Source organism: Sinocyclocheilus grahami, unplaced genomic scaffold, assembly GCF_001515645.1.
Source record: "Sinocyclocheilus grahami isolate Dianchi unplaced genomic scaffold, SAMN03320097.WGS_v1.1 scaffold61.1, whole genome shotgun sequence".
NCBI lineage: Eukaryota > Metazoa > Chordata > Actinopteri > Cypriniformes > Cyprinidae > Sinocyclocheilus > Sinocyclocheilus grahami.
Window position 1 is genome coordinate 1,709,039 of NW_015505240.1, and position 20,322 is coordinate 1,729,360.

The window sequence follows — 20,322 nt, forward strand, 5'->3', positions numbered from 1 at the left end:
GCATCTGGAAGACGCTCCTTAGGAGGGGGGCTATGTCACGATACCGGCTGTGCCCCGGTTGTCCACTAGAGGGAAAGTAAGTAAATAAGTAAGTAATAAATAAATAAATATTTAAAATGTATAATTAAAGTTATCATTTTGCCATTAGCAGTCTCTCCTGTCTTGTTGCACAAAAATATAAGGTTAACTCAGTTGTTGTTTTACCTTTCAGTCGGATCAAGATACACAGTCTTTTAATTTACAAGGTAGAGAGGCCTCGACTTCCTGGCATAATCCTGGTTTTCCCCAGACTCTTGTCGTCCAATAGCTTGATCTATACAAGGCAATGAGGTGTCGGCTAAAAAAATGTTGTGTAGCATTGTGGGTCAAGAGGGTGGCCTGCAGCTTTCTTGAGGGGCTGAAAAGAAAACTTGAACTTAAAGAAGAGCTTCAAAACTTTAGTATGTCACAAAAGTTATATTCTTATAACTCTTATAGTTAATATAGTTATTCTTATAGTTCTTAATGTTTAAGGTGAAGTGTGTCATATTTATGTACCGCTAGCAGCACTAGCATTAGGCTACTTATGTCTCTGCATATTGAGCTGGGATAGAAAAATGTGCTTTATCATTCAAAAAAGCAGCTTTAATGACCTGGTTCTGATTCTAAAAAAGGTACTGAGTTTAATATATGTGTGCTAACAGTAAGTGCATTGATCTTGGACAGTGTTTGTGAACTAAAGGGGGTCTCCTTCCCAAGAGGGACTTTGTAAGCAGTTTGATTGAGGTCCACCTGGTGGTAAGACCACCTGGAGGTCACCTTACTCAGCCCTACACTGCAGGACGCCAAACAGCTTCTGACAGGCATTTAGCAGCGGATGGGATTGTTGAGATGAAATCCACCATTCCATTTGTCCATCGACCCCTGTGGAGACAGAGCCGTGTATCATCAACCTGCTCAGGAAGGAGTGGTGAAAGAGCAAAAGAAAAGACAACTGATGAGCGGCTCTTCAGAATTCAATAATTAAGTTGTTGTCAGGTGTAAATACCCTGAGGGAAATAAAAACTGGTTGGTGCAAGGGAGGAAAAAAGAGGATAAAAGGACATTGTGTACAGAGAAGCGCTGATGTAGTGAACTGGACCAAAACAGGTTGAGGAGAGATGGCACGTGTGGATGGATTGTTTTAGGGAGGAAGTCATGCGTGGCCTGTAAGATGATGAGAAGATCAGATAATTAAATATGATGACAGAGAGTCTAACTATCCTGTATGAATTTTAATATCCACTGTGCCATGGATGGAAGCATTGCAAATATAAATGTACGCATTACTGGTTGAAACTTTGGAATAATTCGCTTTTTTAAATGTTTTATGAAAGAAGTCATTCAAGTTAACCCAGGAATATTGTGAAACGCCACTCAAACATCTGTATTCTATTTAATATATTTTAGTTTTTGCTGCTTAATATTTTGTGGAAATTGTGATCATTTTTTTTCAGGATTTTCTGATGAATAGAAAGTTTAAAAGAACTTTAAAAAATATATATATTTTGTAACATAACATTATAAATGTCTTTACTGTCTTTTCTGATCAATTGAATGTGTCCTTTCTGAATAATATAATTTTAATAATTTTCAACAATGATAATAAGAAATGTTTCTTAAGCGCTAAATAATGTGGATCATGTGACACTGAAGACTGGAGTAATGGCTGCTGAAAATTCAGCTTTGCATCACAGGAAAAAATAACCAATTTTAAAATATAAATATAAGGTGCATATGGTTTGTGGTTTGAGTTTGGCGAGGGAACACTAAGGAAATTATTTTTGCAGGCCTGCTTCATCAAAAATATCAAGATTACCTCAAGAAAGTTGACAATTATGTTGAGATTAGTTGGCGAGTTGGAACCAGGTGCAAGTTTGATATAAACAAATGTCTGTGACAGTCAAAGTTGCACTCTGGCTAGAGTGCATTAAATTCACAGCCTGCATTAATGAAACATGACATCTGATCATTAAATTTGTCCTACAAAGTTGGCTAGAGCTGAAGTACAATAATGAGGGAAGTTTTATAGAAATATGTTTTATAGCCTCGAACAAGCTCAGAGTTCAAGAGTAAGAGATCGTTATAGTCGGCTTGTGCCTTAATCACTGCAAAACTGTCTAACATATGCCACTTAAAGGGATAGATCACCAAAAAAAAAGAAGAAGAAAAAAAAAAAAGGAAATTCTAACTCACTCTTAGGCCATTCAGGATTCAGATGAGTTTGTTTCTTCATTGCAAAGGATTTGAAGAAATGTAACTTCACATTTTTAACTTCAAATAAGTCCTCTATCAACAATATTGCTTTTTTTCAGTGAAAAAGTCATCAACACTGAATGGACTTTATCAATTGAGTAGGCACTATTATGGATTACTTGTATTTTGGCCAGAAATTATGGTTTAAAGTTAAAATGCCTTAATGATGGATTTGTTTCGTACAAAAACACAGCACACAAGATTTCAATGTTTTTATCAGCAGTTTAGATTTTCATTCTGGCGGCACCCATTCACTGCAGAGGATCCATTGGTTAGTAATGTAGTTTCTCCACATCAGTTCTGATGAAAACAAGATAACTGAGTTCTCAACTGGATTACGATAACTGCAACAGAGACTTACGTTTGAAAAAGTATAAAGGGATTGATTTGCACCTTTTGCACATCAATTTCAAGCACAACTCAAACAAACGAGCCCCTGGAGAGACTTCTGTAATTATCAACCTCCAAAGCTGAGAAAACTGCAGGTTTTGAGATCCTGTGTATGTCCTGAGGGTGAATCCTTGAGGTTTTTATCCAAACAAGGTGTCATCTTTTTCCACAAACAGAGGGCAGAATATAATCATAGATAATTGCAGTCACGTGTAATAAATACATTACAACCTCCTTTGCTGCCCTCCAAGGTCCACATCACGTGATCTCCCCCAGCCCACGCAGAAAGTAATATGTTTCTGCGCAGATAATTGCACGGTGCTAATAAAATAAATACTGATGAACTAGCATTTAAATAGGTGCTTTTGTCTATGTTTGTGAGGAAGAGGAAACTACCTGCAGTTAATCCTCATGGAAGTTTTATTGTTCAAGAAACATCTGTAGCCGTGACCGTGCTATCTCTAGGGCCTGCCGTAATGATGGCAGCTGACATAGATTCATGCTTATCATTACTCTGTGCTGTTTACAACAACACCTTGGCCAGCTTGAAAGTGTCAGCGAGGAAGCGGTATTAAGAAAAATACCCAGCATTACATTTTCGCCTGCAGCGTAAAAATCCATCTCTCGTTCTGGGTGGCTAACTGATGGATATCAGAATATTGCAATAACTTGGGCAACATGGCAAATTGTCAGTTCGATCCTCACTTTGTTGGACAGGATTGTGTGTCGGCCTGTGCGAGAGAAAACTGCCTAATCTTGAGTCACATGCATTAAGACTGCAATCTTGTCTTTTACACCAGTAGTTCTCAACTGCTGGGTCACAACCAAAAAAACAAAAAAAGGATTGGACGTCAGGACAGCAGGGAAAGAAATCATGCTAAATGCAGATAATAAAATAGAACTAACCAATCAAACCAAATAAACAGGCCTGTCAAGTTTTAGTCAGAAAAACACCATGGGCCCTATCATACACCTGGTTTTGCTAGTTTCAGCCTGACGCAACTCTCATTTTCCCGTCCTGCACAGCGTTTTTTAAATAGCAAATGCATTTGCGCCCATTTGTGCGCCCATGGGCATGCTGGTCTAAAAAAGAGGTGTGTTCAGGAGCATTGTTTGGCGCATTGCTATTTTGAGGAACTGAAAATAGACTGTGCCATTGACCAACAAAAACCTGGTCTAAAGTCAATGGCGCAGTAGTTTTTTTGTTATTTAAAGAGTGCGTTAGTATAGGCGGGTCCACAGCGCGCGTACTCTCTGCTTATTACACACACATGGATGCACAGCAGCACACAAACATGACAAATATAAAAAATTAAAGGACAGCAATGTAAAAGATTACTATTGTGTAGCCTACATGCATATAAAAATGCCTACATGTCATAATGGATAGTCATTGCATGTATCAGAATTAGGCTACCTATTTGCTCGCGCACGAGCAGCTCCATTTCATCTCTGGAGACGAGTTATGTCTTTGCGCTTGCAAATTCTACCGTGTAAATAGCAAATCCGCCATGGCACGAGCGCAACTGGCTCTCAAAGGGAATGGGAGATGAGACTCTTATTGGTTTATGGCACGTTACACCCAAAAAACACCCATTACTCATTAAGAGAATAGGGCGCGCCGACCGTTTTCCCGTCGTTAAACTAGCAAAAGTGGAGTGCACCTGCGCCGTGTGCTTTAGACCATGCGCTAAGATCGTTAAAATAGGTCCCCATGTTTTTTGTTCTTGACTTCAATGATTGTGGGTCCAAAGGCATCAAACTCTGATATTTCACTGCAAATTCACCCATCAGTTGCTAGAAAGTGAGTGGACAGATGACAACATGGACAGTTTGCTTGACATCCCTGAAAAACAATGTCAAATCTATGTAAAGTAAAAGAAAATCCAACTCAGGCTACATTAAATATGGCTTTCTTGTGCTGTCTGGTGAGAACTAAAGTTTCTAAATGTAATACATATACTGTTTGTGGATAAGTGAATCCGTTTTTGCATTTTAATCAGGGACTCACTCGAGATGAAATATGTTCATGTCTGTCAGTGACGGAGCACTTCAAAATCAACGTTTGACACTTGAGAATGAGACTACAGCTTTATCATCATAGGCACTAATTTCACTTTGAACATGAGGTCATTGCTTGACTACCTCTTGACTTGGCTTGCAATTTTACTGCTAGCCAAGTCAAGGCATAGTGTGCTGATAGACTGATGTCGACAGATGGTAATGAAATGGTTTTGTCAGCTGACCAGAGAAATGGTGGTTGATTTCTTGCAAGAAATTTAAGTAGAGATCATGAGATAACGTGTGGAGATCATAATCTGAAATCAAATCATGAACATAAGAACAAAAAGGTTCTTAAAGCTTCCATAATGTTGAAACACACAATATTTGTATGTATGTGTTTATATATATATATTTACACTGCCATTCAAAAGTTTGGCATCAGTAAGATTTTTATTTATTTATTTTAAAGAATTTCTTATGTTCAACAAGGGTGAATATATTTGATAAAAAAAACAGTAATATTGTGAAATATTATTGCAATTTCAAATAACGGTTTTCTATTTTAATATACCTTAAAATATAATTTATTTCTGTTATGCAAAGTTGAATTTTCATCAGCAATTACTCCAGTCTTCAGTGTCACATGATGCGTCAGAAATCATTCTAATATGCTGATTTATTATCAGTGTTGGAAACAGTTGTGCTGCTTAATATTTTTTTTTCCGGAATCTGTGATGATATTAGATAGATATTCAATATACATGAACGATTTTAAAATGAATGAAATAAATAATATACCACTGTTTTATATACTAATAAAAGAATATTGCCGATGCAGATCATACACATACAGTACTTATCAAGGATATATTTAAAGCTAAAACATCAAGGAATACCAAATCCGACAACTGTCTAGAGATCCACTAAAAGCTTCTGCTTCCGCTTTACAAATTTATCTGGACACACATAAAGAATCTCTATTTACTACCCCTCATTTCCTTTTATGGACCTTAATGGGTCTTTGCGGCACATTAATCCACCACTGATGCCTTCACAAAAAAAAAAATAATAAATCCACCAGCTATGGTGTGTCTCTCTCTTAAAAACAGACATTTTCTATTTTCTCCCTCAAAAAACCTTAAACAAAGTCCATAAACTTGCTTACATCTGTGCTGCAGTTAAATTACTAGCAAGACTAATGGGGAGGTGGTTTCAAACTTGACTGGCATTTGAGAGTGTATTTCCAACTGAAGAGTCATTATTGACACAGATGTGGTGGTCAAATATACACAGTGATGCTATTTCTGTGATGGTTTCATTAGCTCATGACAGCCCCATCAACACCTCCGATACCACATTCAACACGTGTGGGGATTCTGCCAGGCACCTCACGTGTGTAGAAATTATGAGCATATGTTAAAACAGTAAAATTAAGCATCTGTTAGGAAATTACTGAAGTGCAGCACCAGTAATGAATATATCTGATATGCAGAGGCGAATCCACAATACAAACTTGGGGCTTGACAAATGGATGTGGTGATTATATTCACAGACTTGATTGGGGAAACGTGGGACATCTGTGATAGTAGAAAGCATTAGCAGCTGAGAGTTGGCTCTCTGCAATCAGTGTTGAGAGGGAGCACATATTAGACATATCTTTTCAATCAAAAGCAATCAGTACTTAACTTGTTAAGGTACCTGCTTCCTGGCCACACACAGCTCATGCACATCTACACTCGACGTGAACAGCGGGACTGTCCAAATTTCAGAATTGTAGAATTGCCTCCCTTTTAATTCATGAGTGTGAATTGCAGTTGAATTTGAATCCGAATGACAGGAAGATGAATTTACTAGACTGAAATCCATCCATCCATCTGTCCATCTGTAGTTCTATTTCCTTTCAAATTTAAATTGCAATTCTGCAAAACATCTGTTTGCTTCCGCAATTCAAATTCAGAAACTGATCTGTATATCTGATCATTTTTTGCATTAAAAAGGTCACTGTTTTTACTGGTTTATAGAAAAACAGTTTTACCTAATAATGTTATTTTACTCATTCATTTGAAATCTGTATTACTTTCTTTTATATATGGAACATAAAAAGAGAAATGTTAAATAAGGCAAGGCAAGGCAAGGCAAGTTTATTTATATAGCACATTTAGTACACAATGGTAATTCAAAGCGCTTTACATAAAAGAAAGTAAAATAATCATAAAAAAAAATAATGATCACAAAAATAAAACAAGGGATATTAAAAACGTTGAAGATTATTTAAAAATTGATTTTAAATGAATTTAAGACAGTTAAAAATAAAAAATGATTATACATACATAAAATACAGTGCAATCAGTTCGGACATTGCACAGTGCTCATTCAATAAATGCACAGCTAAACAGATGAGTTTTGAGTCTGCATTTAAATGTGACTAATGTTTTAGCACATCTGATCTCTTCTGGAAGCTGATTCCAACTGCGGGCAGCAAAATAGCTAAAAGCAGATTCCCCTTGTTTTGTGTGAACCCTTGGTATTTCTAACTGACTCGATCCTAATGATCTGAGTGGTCTGTTAGGTTTATATTCAGTGAGCATATCTGCCATGTATTTAGGTCCTAGGCCATTGAGTGATTTATAAACGAGTAAAATTACTTTCAAATCAATCCTAAATGTATCTGGAAGCCAGTGTAAGGACCTGAGGACTGGTGTGATATGCTCAGATTTTCTGGTTTTTGGGAAGGCCAGTGAGGAGACCATTATAATAGTGTACCCTGCTGGTGATAAAGGCATGAACAAGTTTCTCCAAGTCTTGACTGGAAACAAAACATCTAATTCTAGCAATGTTTTTGAGATGATAGTTTGCTGATTTAGTTACTGCTTTGACATGACCACTGAAACGAAGGTCTGTCTCCACAATCACACCAAGATTCTTGACTTGGTTTTTAGTTGTTTGACCCCTAGAGTCAAGGTATGCATTCACCTTGAGAACTTCATCTTTGTTTCCAAATGCAATGACTTCAGTTTTCTCCTTGTTTAACTGAACTTATCTTAATGAGTGCTGTCTCTGTGCTGTGATGTGGTCGGAACCCAGATTGAAAATTGTCCAGGTATCCATTTGAGTTTAAGTATTTGTTCAGCTGATTAAAAACTACCTTTTCAATAATCTTTCCTATAAAAGAAGATTTGATATTGGTCTATAATTGCTCAAAATGTTGTTATCAAGATTGCTCTTTTTCAGAAGGCGCTTAATAACTGCAGTTTTCAGGGAGTCTGGAAACGTCCCAGAAAGAAGTGAGGCATTCACCACCTCTAAGAGATCTGTTTCCAAACAGTTAAGCACCCTTTTGAAAAAAGATGTGGGAAGTGTGTCAAGATAGCAGTTTGAAGATTTTAGGTGCTGCACTATTTCTTCTAAATTTTTCTATCAATTGCTTAAAAAATATACATAGTATCTTCTTTTTGATATTGCGGTCGAATCTGTCTGACCTCTGCATAACTTGAGGCAATATCATCAATAATATTCTTAACTTTTGAGAAAGGAATCAAGGAGAAGATCAACAGAGTCTGCAGAAATGCTTGGTGTTAAAGATATAGCCTTCATAAATAGCACACTAGTGTTCTCGTTAATGCATCTCTTTCTGACAGAGACAGATCTAGATTCAGTGGTAGCAGAGATCAATATATCAAAGAAAATACAGAAGTGATCAGATCAGTGATCACAGTGCTATGCCCTTAAAAACAATGGATGAAATGTTTAGACCCCTACTGATTAAATCTAGAGTATGTCCACGGTTGTGTGTGAGTTCATGTACATGCGGAATCAGGTCAAAAGTGTTTAAAACAGTTATAATTTCTTTTAAAGTTTTGATTTCTGCATTATCTATGTGAATATTAAAATCCCCTGCAATTGCAAAACAGTCAAACTCTGAGGAAATCATTGATAACATTTCTGTGAACTCTTCAACAAAGGCTGGAGAGTATTTTGGAGGCCTGTAAATAATGATAAACAGAATGCGTGGAGCAGCTTTCAGCACAATCCCTAGATATTCAAAAGACAAGTATTGACCAAATGACACTTGCTTGCATTGATAGACATCTTTAAATATAAATAACTAAAATAACTGTAATTTAAAATAACTGTAATTTGTCATGTTTTTCCATACAGGAATGGGGATCTCAGTCTTCAAAAAAGACATCTATGGAATGACCAGCAATGACCAAGAGGAATTTCCTTAGTTTAGTGTTGGCTTACTTCATCCCAGCCTTTACATTAACAGACTCTCATCAGCATCACCTCTAAGTAAATGGACCTGAATAAACTGGGGCGTGAATGATTGATTCATTAGTCTGATCTTGAGCACTTTGGTTCAGGGACAGTTAATGTTTAATGAGGTGGTTTAGCCCAATGGCCTTGACCTGGATTTGGAGTTCAGACTCGGCTGATTCCATCACTCATGATTACACGTGAGGAGACCGCCCCGAGGAGGTCAATAATACCTGGAGAAATTTCTCTGTTAGCATTCCCATTCATGTCAATGGTACTTAAAATAGTGCAGGACTCATTTATTAACAAAAAATTGTTAGTCTGCTCATCTAATAATACATACAACATGCAACATTAATGATTCAATATGCAAAATACTCTTATTTTAATCTTAAAATACTTTGTAACATCATGTAGCACTTTTTCTGTTTTCTGTTTTTCAATTAGTCATCAATCAATCAATCAATCAATCAAATAAAATATTTGAATAACTGACAATAATAAAATGATATGTTCAGCCAGAAGGTGTAGTTAGTATGTCTATCAGCAGAAGCTGGATGGTGCTAAACAGCAAAACCTTGACCTCTTAAGAAACAAAACATAAGACCAGACATTATTTTTCAAGACTTCATAGATTTCTATTGGTATTATGAACGAGAGGAACTGAACTGTGTATGATCCAAAGACACTGTGAACTCCTCTGAGAGTTGATTGTTTGTTCTATGCAGTAACCAGCTAAAAGGAAGGCAGAGCCTTGCTGTTTTATTCAGGGGTATATTTGGGTCAGTGGAACACGAGTCCAGGCTTTGATGAGATGCTTGATCTAGCAAATCTATGATGTAATTTCATGATTTCAGGTTGTGAGAAGAGGTATATAGCAAATATAAGAGATATATTGCAAAATTAGCTTGAATTTGAAGGTCAAAAATAATTAAAAGATGTCATAACATTGATAAAGTGGGTCAAAGAGAGTGACTGTCTTCTTCTGTCACATAAATCAAACATGCATGCTTCTCACCTCTGATGCATGAGTGTGCAGTTCAGATATCAGATGCATGCGCATGTCCTTTAATAGCGGATGTTATAGCATCTCACCACCACACGATGACATCGTCGATGACATCGCTGAGAGACATGAGGGCACGGGTTAATGACCTCTGGCACCACGCCATATGCCCTGTCCGTTTCACATGCAGCCGAGTGCAGAGGACACAGCACGCCCACTTCATCTCGATTAGGCCCGTGTTAAGAGGCGTAACTTTACACAGACTATTAATGAATAATAGGTTGGAGATTTCGTTACGTTGCCACACAACCTCATGTTTCGCCGAAGCCTGTTACAGGTATGTTTAAACACTCCAATCAGGCGTACAGTAACGCTCAGCTGGATGACCAAACCGACTGGTGTTGTATCTTGGCACAGATCAGATAAAAAGTAAACAGTGCTATTTAATAAATAAATGATGCCAGGACAAGACAAACATCATATTCACATTCAGATGTCAAAATACATAACAAAACGCACTTCAAGGGACAAGAAAATAAATTTTTTATACAATACAAAAATACATAGTTTTTTTGTAACGCAAATCAAAAATAGACAAAATTATGAGGCAATATAAGTAACTAAAACGTATCTCACACACACACACACACACACACACACACACACACATATATATATATATGCTATTATATAATAGATTTATTCTGTTTATATAAATATAAAAAAATATATGTATCTTTTTTTCCCCCAGTTCAGTTCATGCATTCTTGGGAAATTTTGCATCACTGCTGTTACTATGTTGTGTATTTTAGCAGAGCTGGGTCGCTGAATCAGCTTTCAGGAATGGATATTTCTTTTCTGTGTGTGTTTATAATGTGGGAACAACATAAATGCACTTTTAGGCTTTCGCTTTGCTTTAAACCTTTGAGAAAAATGCTACGTTTGTGTTTTCAAACAGGGCACTTTGTACAAACTTGACACAGTATAGGCTTTACTCACAGTGAAAAATCCATGCATATACTTGTGATTCAGCACCAAACGTGCACGTGGGTACACTGTTCTCCTCAGTACGCTTGGCAAATGCTTCTCCACGGTACACATGCTGCCTTTTGCCTTGAGATGACAGCCTGGCAGAGGAACAAAGACGACGAGGAGGACAGGGGGATAAAAGAAAGGAAACAAGGTCAAGAAAAACCCTGATTTTGCAATCCTGCACACCTCATCTGTTACCACATGACACACTGCTTGTGTACGTCTGCATGTGCGTATGTCGTAATTCGTGGCATGCAGAACTATTAATATTGCCCGTACTTAGAATTAGGGGTTGGTTTAACTCTATAACCTTAAGTAGCCTATTAAACTTCTGCGCATAACCTCACCCATTACATTCAAATGCTATAACTCGTTTACAGTTATTAACGTTGTAAATCTAGCAGTTCTTTAGATGTTCCGATTTTCACCTGGTGGATGATAAAATTGGTTAAAAATGTTAGTTACATTTTTGTGGTGCAGATATCCACATGCAAACGGCTTTATCTCAAGAATTATGGACTGCATTTTAACCACAAAAGACATCTGCATTGTGTTTTCACCCCATATGATAAAAATACATATGCTAATTATAGTAACAAAACATTTATGTTGTGTGTGAATTATGCATTTTAGTGCAACACACTGTGTCCATATAGTATTGCATGAAAACTCACATGAAAACTCACAAAAACATTTTCACTGTCCTTTTCCAGTTCAGTTGGTACCGCTATCTTTCCATATCCGCTCCTAATGTTGTGTGGAGATGATGGATCAGCCTCCACACCTGGGTAACCCTGCTCTCCTCCCTCCAGCCCGGCTGTGTCTCCCTTCCCATCAGCCATTCCCTTTCATCTGCCTTTTCAGAAATCTCCATGACTCACTCTCACAGGACATTGTTCGAAAATAGATTTTTTTTTGGCTGAAAAATCATCTCAGTGTTCAGCCCCATAACCTAGTACACCGAAAAAACATTTTCACTGTCCTTTTCCAGTTCAGTTGGTACCGCTATCTTTCCATATCTTTCCATATGTTGTGTGGAGATGATGGATCAGCCTCCACACCTGGGTAACCCTGCTCTCCTCTCCTCCCTCCAGCCCGGCTGTGTCTCCCTTCCCATCAGCCATTCCCTTTCATCTGCCTTTTCAGAAATCTCCATGACTCACTCTCACAGGACATTGTTCGAAAATAGATTTTTTTTTGGCTGAAAAATCATCTCAGTGTTCAGCCCCATAACCCCACTGGAAGTTCTGAGAGCTGATCAAAGCAGGGAGAGGTTGGGAAAATACACAGTGTGTACCGGAAAAAACGATTACTATTGTCTGCTTAAGAATAGTGACTAATTATTAAGTGTCAGCAATCAAAATTTTCTCGGTTTTATTTTGTTTCTTTCTCCCTCCTGCAAACAGAAACACTTAAATTTTGCTTCAACTACAGGAACTTTTATGCCCTCAAGGATGATTTTTACAAAGTTTTTTTCAATTTTGTCACATGAAGGTCACATTAAAACAAACTTGGAACCTTTTTATTATGATTTCATTGTTTTGCAAAATGTTTAAAATGTAATCATTTGTACTTAAAATATGAATAACTATTACATTACAAATAAATAAATAATGTAAAGACTGAAATTGTTAAAAATATTTTAATAAAAGGTTTCAGTTTAAAAAAATTTTTTTTTTTAAATGATATATTTAAGGCAAAAAAAGCGATTATTTAAGCATTCATCATACACGTCCCCACAGATTTCTGCAATAAATAATATTCTCCCTGACCGATTACTATTGTCTGCTTAAGAATAGTGACTAATTATTAAGTGTCAGCAATCAAAAATTTCTCGGTTTTATTTTGTTTCTTTCTCCCTCCTGCAAACAGAAACACTTAAATGTTGCTTCAACTACAGGAACTTTTATGCCCTCAAGGATGATTTTTACAAAGTTTTTTTCAATTTTGTCACATGAAGGTCACATTAAAACAAACTTGGAACCTTTTTATTATGATTTCATTGTTTTGCAAAATGTTTAAAATGTAATAATTTGTACTTAAAATATGAATAACTATTACATTACAAATAAATAAATAATGTAAAGACTGAAATTGTTAAAAATATTTTAATAAAAGGTTTCAGTTTAAAATTTTTTTTTTTTTTAATGATATATTTAAGGCAAAAAAAGCGATTATTTAAGCATTCATCATACACGTCCCCACAGATTTCTGCAATAAATAATATTCTCCCTGACAATACACTAATATACCAGCCAGTCTGTCTGAATACTGCATAGGCGCACAGATTTGTTAAGCAGCATTATATTGACAATGCATTTTATTCTGGAGATTTAAATAAGCATAACAATCATTTAAATTGCAACATAGAAAATAAACCTTATGAAATTGCAGTCTGACACGAATGTGAGGTAAAAAACATCTCTTATGAACAATTACTCAAAAGGTAATGACGGTTCTCATTTTTCTTCGATATTTTAAGATGTATGTTCTACAGTATTCTTCATTTTTGTGCAATTCTATTCTCAACATTTGCTCCTCATATTTTCACTGCTGTCTCTGAACAAAACTGGTCTAATTCATTGTTTTTCAAGGTCCACTGAGATCTATTAAAATTTAAATTAGCGCCTCCAGCTCTGACAATGGTAAAATATTAAAATCAGTTTTGAGTGTAAACCCTTATTTCACAGTTAGAGCAGACGGAAAATAACAAATAATAACCACACCAAATAAAATAAGATCTTAATGAGGGTGGTGTTCATTTTGAGGTGAATTCCTGTTGTGTTTGTCATCAATTCACATGTATAACAATGTTAAACAGAACAAAAACAGAGCATCTCCCATTTATACAATGAGACTGTTGGTTACTATTAATATTTGCACATTTATTCTGCTCGACAAGGACATCCAGGTTGCCCCTAAGCGGTTTTTTTTTTCCTTTTCTTTTTTTCTATTTTTACATTAAATGTATAATCAAGCCTGATTCTCTCGCTTGTGTTTGTGTGCAGAATACTTTATATCTATTCTACAGTATTCTTCATTTTTGTGCAATTCTATTCTCAACATTTGCTCCTCATATTTTCACTGCTGTCTCTGAACAAAACTGGTCTAATTCATTGTTTTTCAAGGTCCACTGGGATCTATTAAAATTTAAATTAGCGCCTCCAGCTCTGACAATGGTAAAATATTAAAATCAGTTTTGAGTGTAAACCCTTATTTCACAGTTAGAGCAGACGGAAAATAACAAATAATAACCACACCAAATAAAATAAGATCTTAATGAGGGTGGTGTTCATTTTGAGGTGAATTCCTGTTGTGTTTGTCATCAATTCACATGTATAACAATGTTAAACAGAACAAAAACAGAGCATCTCCCATTTATACAATGAGACTGTTGGTTACTATTAATATTTGCACATTTATTCTGCTCGACAAGGACATCCAGGTTGCCCCTAAGCGTTTTTTTTTTTCCTTTTCTTTTTTTCTATTTTTACATTAAATGTATAATCAAGCCTGATTCTCTCGCTTGTGTTTGTGTGCAGAATACTTTATATCTAAGCGGCCACTGTATGTGCTAATGAGAGACGCGACAGGGAACATCCTGATTTTCTCACATATTCATCCTCCCATATCTGCTGAGACAGCAAGACCTGGCCCCCGGGGGTCCGGAGAGAGAAAGAGAGAGAGATAGAGAGAGCATGAAAAAGGTGAAAGGAAATGAGGACGAAAGGAAAGGGGGTAGAGAAAAACAAAGAGGTGAGAAGATGTAAAGGAAATGTTGTGGCAACAAGAGCAAGTCCTCATTACAAACTCTTGTCATGAAATAAACACGTCTCTTTATATATAAAGGTTTGTGCTTTTCCCATGTGAATTTTAGAAGAGTGGAAAAATACATTAGATCAGTCTGGATTTGCCTTTAAATCATCATAATTAAGATTTGCCTCATACAATATAAAACTAAGATGCATTTTTAAATTTTTTATTCTTTTGGGTACAAGAAAAATGCGATTAACCTGCATATCAAAAGTAACTTGCATGCTTACTTCACTGGTCACTTACTGGAAAAATGTATAGCTAATCTGTGACATAGTTTATTTGATGTATTTACTGAATGTCTATTCTAGTTTTAAAGGTCAAATTAAATTTTTAAATAAGTATGACACAAATAAATAAATAAATAAAAACATAATACTTTTGAAATTATTAAATTAATAATAATAATAATAATAATAATAATAAGTAGCAGTAGTAGTAGTTGGAGTATTAAAAATGTATCTACATTATTTGTAGAAAATGTTATTAAATTATAATTATTATTATTATTAATACAATTTCATACAATTTCTTCGATAAAAAATATTAAATGAATCAGCAGCAGCAGATAACAATAATAAATTAATAATAACAATAATATAATAAATTATAATAGCAAATAATAATCAATTGTATAATAATCATAATTATATGAAATATATATTATTGTGTAATTTATTACAATTTAATAAAATCAATTAAATAGAAACTAAAATAATAATAATAATAATAATAGTTATTATTATTATTATAAACACATTACAAATATTAAACATTTATGCAATAATAAATAATATAAAAATTACATTTAAATGACGTACATTGACATGAGATGAAAGGTCATATCAGTAACCTAATAAAAGCTGTTCAGACCATCGGTTCAGCCACTTTCTCGACAAGTAGGTGGTTTATGGTGAAAATAAAGTGCACCAGGAAGAAGAAGAAGAAGAAGAAAAAAGAAAATTTCCAGTAACAGAAACTGCAAAAAAATAAAATAAAATAATAATAAAGAAGAGCAATACTGTGAGTTTTCAGCATTGATTGGTTTTCAGCATTGAATATCTGTCAGTCAGGTTCAGAAGTAATTGCAGAAGCTCGTTTAGAAAGGAGCTGTAAAGCAGAGCAGCAGACAGGACTAGACTTCTGATTAGGGATTTTCTTTCTTTGTCCCAATGGATGGACGGCAGCGAGCCTTTTAACACTGATAGTGCAGGTGAAGAGAGACAACACAATGGCCAAGGCAGATTAATTAGTGTTTACTAACTCTAAATGAAGCCGAGCTGAGACACAGATCCCTTTAAAGACAGACGAGCTCTTACTTTGGGATTTAAATTGACCATGAAGAATTGACCAAGGTTGTCTCTTAATCTGTCTTTCTCCTATTTTACCTCTCATCTTTCATTTTATTTCAATTTTTGATGTCTGCATTTCTCTCTTCCTTTACCTTTCTCTAAGCAATCTTCTAGTAACAAGCTAGTAGAAACAGCCTAGCAACCACACAACCATCTTAGCAACACCCAGGCAACCACCTACTGAGAGTCTCCACCTCATTTTCCACTTGCTTCTCTCTCTCTAATGTCCTCCCATTAGAGGTAATGCCTCATGGCCGCTGGAAGGACAATTTCATTTGCGATGCCCTGACACTTCTCGTTTGCCCCCTTCTGTCAAGGTGGATAAATCCACACTGCAATGAGCCCACTTGATTGCTGTAGTCCACAGCATTTACAGTATTTTTGTGGAACATATACGGCTTGCAGAAAAGAGTTTGACTTCACAAGGAGAGAACTGGACTGACCTTCAGTATCATCAATCATTAGAAAAACAGAACTAGCAGAGGACACGGGTGAATAAACAAGATCACAAACCATTCTGAATTCATATTACGATGGATGTAATGTGAGAAACTAAACAGCAGGTTTATTCAGATAAATCTTTCTGTGTTATTTATCTATTTCCTTGCGTATGTAAAATCCAAGCAATCACAAAATATTTTCATAACAATGTATTATATTACATGCAATGTAATGTATTTGACACGCAGTTAAATACGCCTTTTTGGTTGAACGAAAATGACCAAAACCAGACAAGAATTTAAGAAAAGCTACAATTTAGTCAGAAATACATAAATGTTCATAAAAATACATTTTGAAAATACCTGATTAGTAGGTTTCGTTAAGTAGACTAGGAACATATTTTAGCTACAAAAACATTTGATGTCTATATCTATAATACTATATATAAATATATATACTTTAAAGATGTCTGTAGCTAAATCAATTTGGCAAAGCAAAATTTATATAGAAAATGTATATAGAAAATATAGCATGTTTTGAAAATATGTTATTACATAAAACAACAACATCTGCCACATTAAAATAATAATTCACACACACACACACACACACACACACGATTTCCTCATCCACAAGTCACTGGAATATATTTGGAATATTGGCAAGTACTTTGACGTTCTTTTTTTCTTTTATGTATTATATTATAACATTTATAAAATTAAATAAATCACGTTTGTTCTCTGTGGGAACAAATTCTGCCATATGTGGATTCATACAGTGGAACGAAATAGTCGCAGGACCATAGTTACATATATACATATAAATATAGAAACTCATAATATTAGAGGTATTATCAGATTATATAGAGGTGTCTTTCCTCAAGCAGCTTTTCAGTCCTATAACTAATCAGAGGACAACAGTGAGGGAGAGATGTTATAAACTTCCTGAGAGCTCAACTGTAATTCCCCTAATCCAGATAACAGATTCATATTCAGCTCAGTTAAGGTGAAACCGCCCTGACGAGCCCCCAAAACATCGAACGTGAACTAGCACAAGGTCGAATGGAAACTAAAACAGGATCGTCCTCCGTTTGCTGTTCGTTTTCTACTGCTCTGACATGGCAAGACAGAATCAGAGTAATACTACTTTATTTCCCCAGAGGCCATAATGCAGACACAACGGCCCACGATACAAGGCAGATCTGAGATAGGATTACAGTTAAAGAATGTGAGCGAGAAAATGTTGTTGCTATTTAGAACAACACAAAGAGCTCTCTCTATATGTGTGCAGAGTAACCACAACCTCACTTGCTAATGAAAATACACACTGAACACCTTAGAAATCGGCATAATGATCGATTAACAACCCTGGCCAGAACACAGCCAAAACCCTAGCAACCACACAGCATATCAGCATCGCATAGCAACCACATAGCAACAAGCTAAAAAACAACTGCATTGCAATGGCCTATTAAGAAACCAAAACAAATTGAACAACTACATAGCAACACCCTATAGCAACCACACAGCAATATTCTAAAAATGATTTATAACACCTTAAGTGAATAGCAATGGCCCATCAACAACCCAAAACACCCTAGCAACCACATAGCAACATCTCCAATCCATTCAGAACAAATAGTAACTGCATAGCAATTGTCTATCAACACACCAGAACATATATATATATATTTTTTTAATATATTTAATGCATTGCATTGCAGTTGCTTAGGTTTTCTAAATGTGCATAATACTAGAAAGGAAAAAACAACAACAGATATTTTAACACTGAAAGATGATACTGGGTAGATTATTGGTTACTATAACATACTGATTAAAATTACCATTACTGATTACAAATTACATATCGGCAATTGTAGTTAGTAACTAACTACTCTTTGATTGCTTTTAGATTACATTCGACCTAACCCATAAGAAAATATTTCCATTCTTTGTTATCAACATCATGAAGTGCATTAAACATTACATTACGCCAGGGTTTTACAAACTGGCGTTCCTTGAAGCACTGCAGAAGAGCTAGTTTCCATTTCTTTCCATTTTCTGTGTAATTATAGTCACCTGATAACTGGCTGGTGTGTGCAGTTCCATTAAACTGGAAGACTTTCTGAATGTATACAGCAGTAAGATTTCTTTTTTTTAAAGGAAAATTTAAGAGAGAAAAAAGAAGTAGTAAGACAAATCATGAATTATTCACTGCCATTGTAATAAAAAGTAACTGTAATCTGATTATGAGTACTTGAAAATGTAATACAATCTAATTACAGTACATGCACTTATTTTTTTAAAAATCTGATTATGTAATCCAGATTACATGTAATCAGTTACTATCCAGCACTGTGTATGAGCGAGCGGAAAGAGTCAGTCATTTTAAAACACAATGCTTAGATTTTTTTTTCTGTCTATATTTGTTGCGTGAGGAATAGCTGGCATGAATAGCATGTGATATTTCACATCTGGGTAAAATATTGCATGAGTGAGTGTATCCTACTAGGTGCACATGAGAACATTAGCCTCACAGGATGCTAAGGAATTCAGCTTCCCACATCTGTGCCAAATTCAGATTTATTAATTAGCTCAAGAGCATCAAATCACATTTTCTGATATAAAAACATAAAGCAGTGATTTGAAATGCCCTTCATTTGTCTCATCTGTTGCAGTTGCGTCCAGCGAGACCTCATGCATTATTGGTTACTATAACATACTGATTAAAATTACCATTACTGATTACAAATTACATATCGGCAATTGTAGTTAGTAACTAACTACTCTTTGATTGCTTTTAGATTACATTCGACCTAACCCATAAGAAAATAATTCCATTCTTTGTTATCAACATCATGAAGTGCATTAAACATTACATTACGCCAGGGTTTTACAAACTGGCGTTCCTTGAAGCACTGCAGAAGAGCTAGTTTCCATTTCTTTCCATTTTCTGTGTAATTATAGTCACCTGATAACTGGCTGGTGTGTGCAGTTCCATTAAACTGGAAGACTTTCTGAATGTATACAGCAGTTAGATTTTTTTTAAAGGAAAAATTAAGAGAGAAAAAATAAGTAGTTAGACAAATCATGAATTATTTACTGCCATTGTAATAAAAAGTAACTGTAATCTGATTATGAGTACTTGAAAATGTAATATAATCTAATTACAGTACATGTACTTATTTAAAAAAAAATCTGATTATGTAATCCAGATTACATGTAATCAGTTACCATCCAGCACTGTGTATGAGCGAGCGGAAAGAGTCAGTCATTTTAAAACACAATGCTTAGATTTTTTTTTCTGTCTATATTTGTTGCGTGAGGAATAGCTGGCATGAATAGCATGTGATATGAAGTATTATGTGACACCAAAGTTTTATATATTAAAGTACATTTAAATAGAAAACAGATATTTTAAATTGTTATATTATTTCACAATATTACTAAGTTTTATTTTATTTCTGATCAAATAAAATGCAGCCTGGTTGAGTATAAGAAAAACATAAAAAAAATCTTACTGACCACAAACGTTTCAATAATAGTATATAAAGCTGTCAAACATTTTAATGCTAGCAATCCACCACTGTTTTATTGTAATTAAAATAGTAAGGGTACTTTTAGGCATGCACAAATCTTCATCGCCATCAACTCTAATTTCCTCTCTAATTCAGTTCTCTGCGGCAGGGAACAATCTGAAAGGACTGTAAAGAGAATGAAATCAATTTGATGTGCCCATATTGAAAGACAAAAT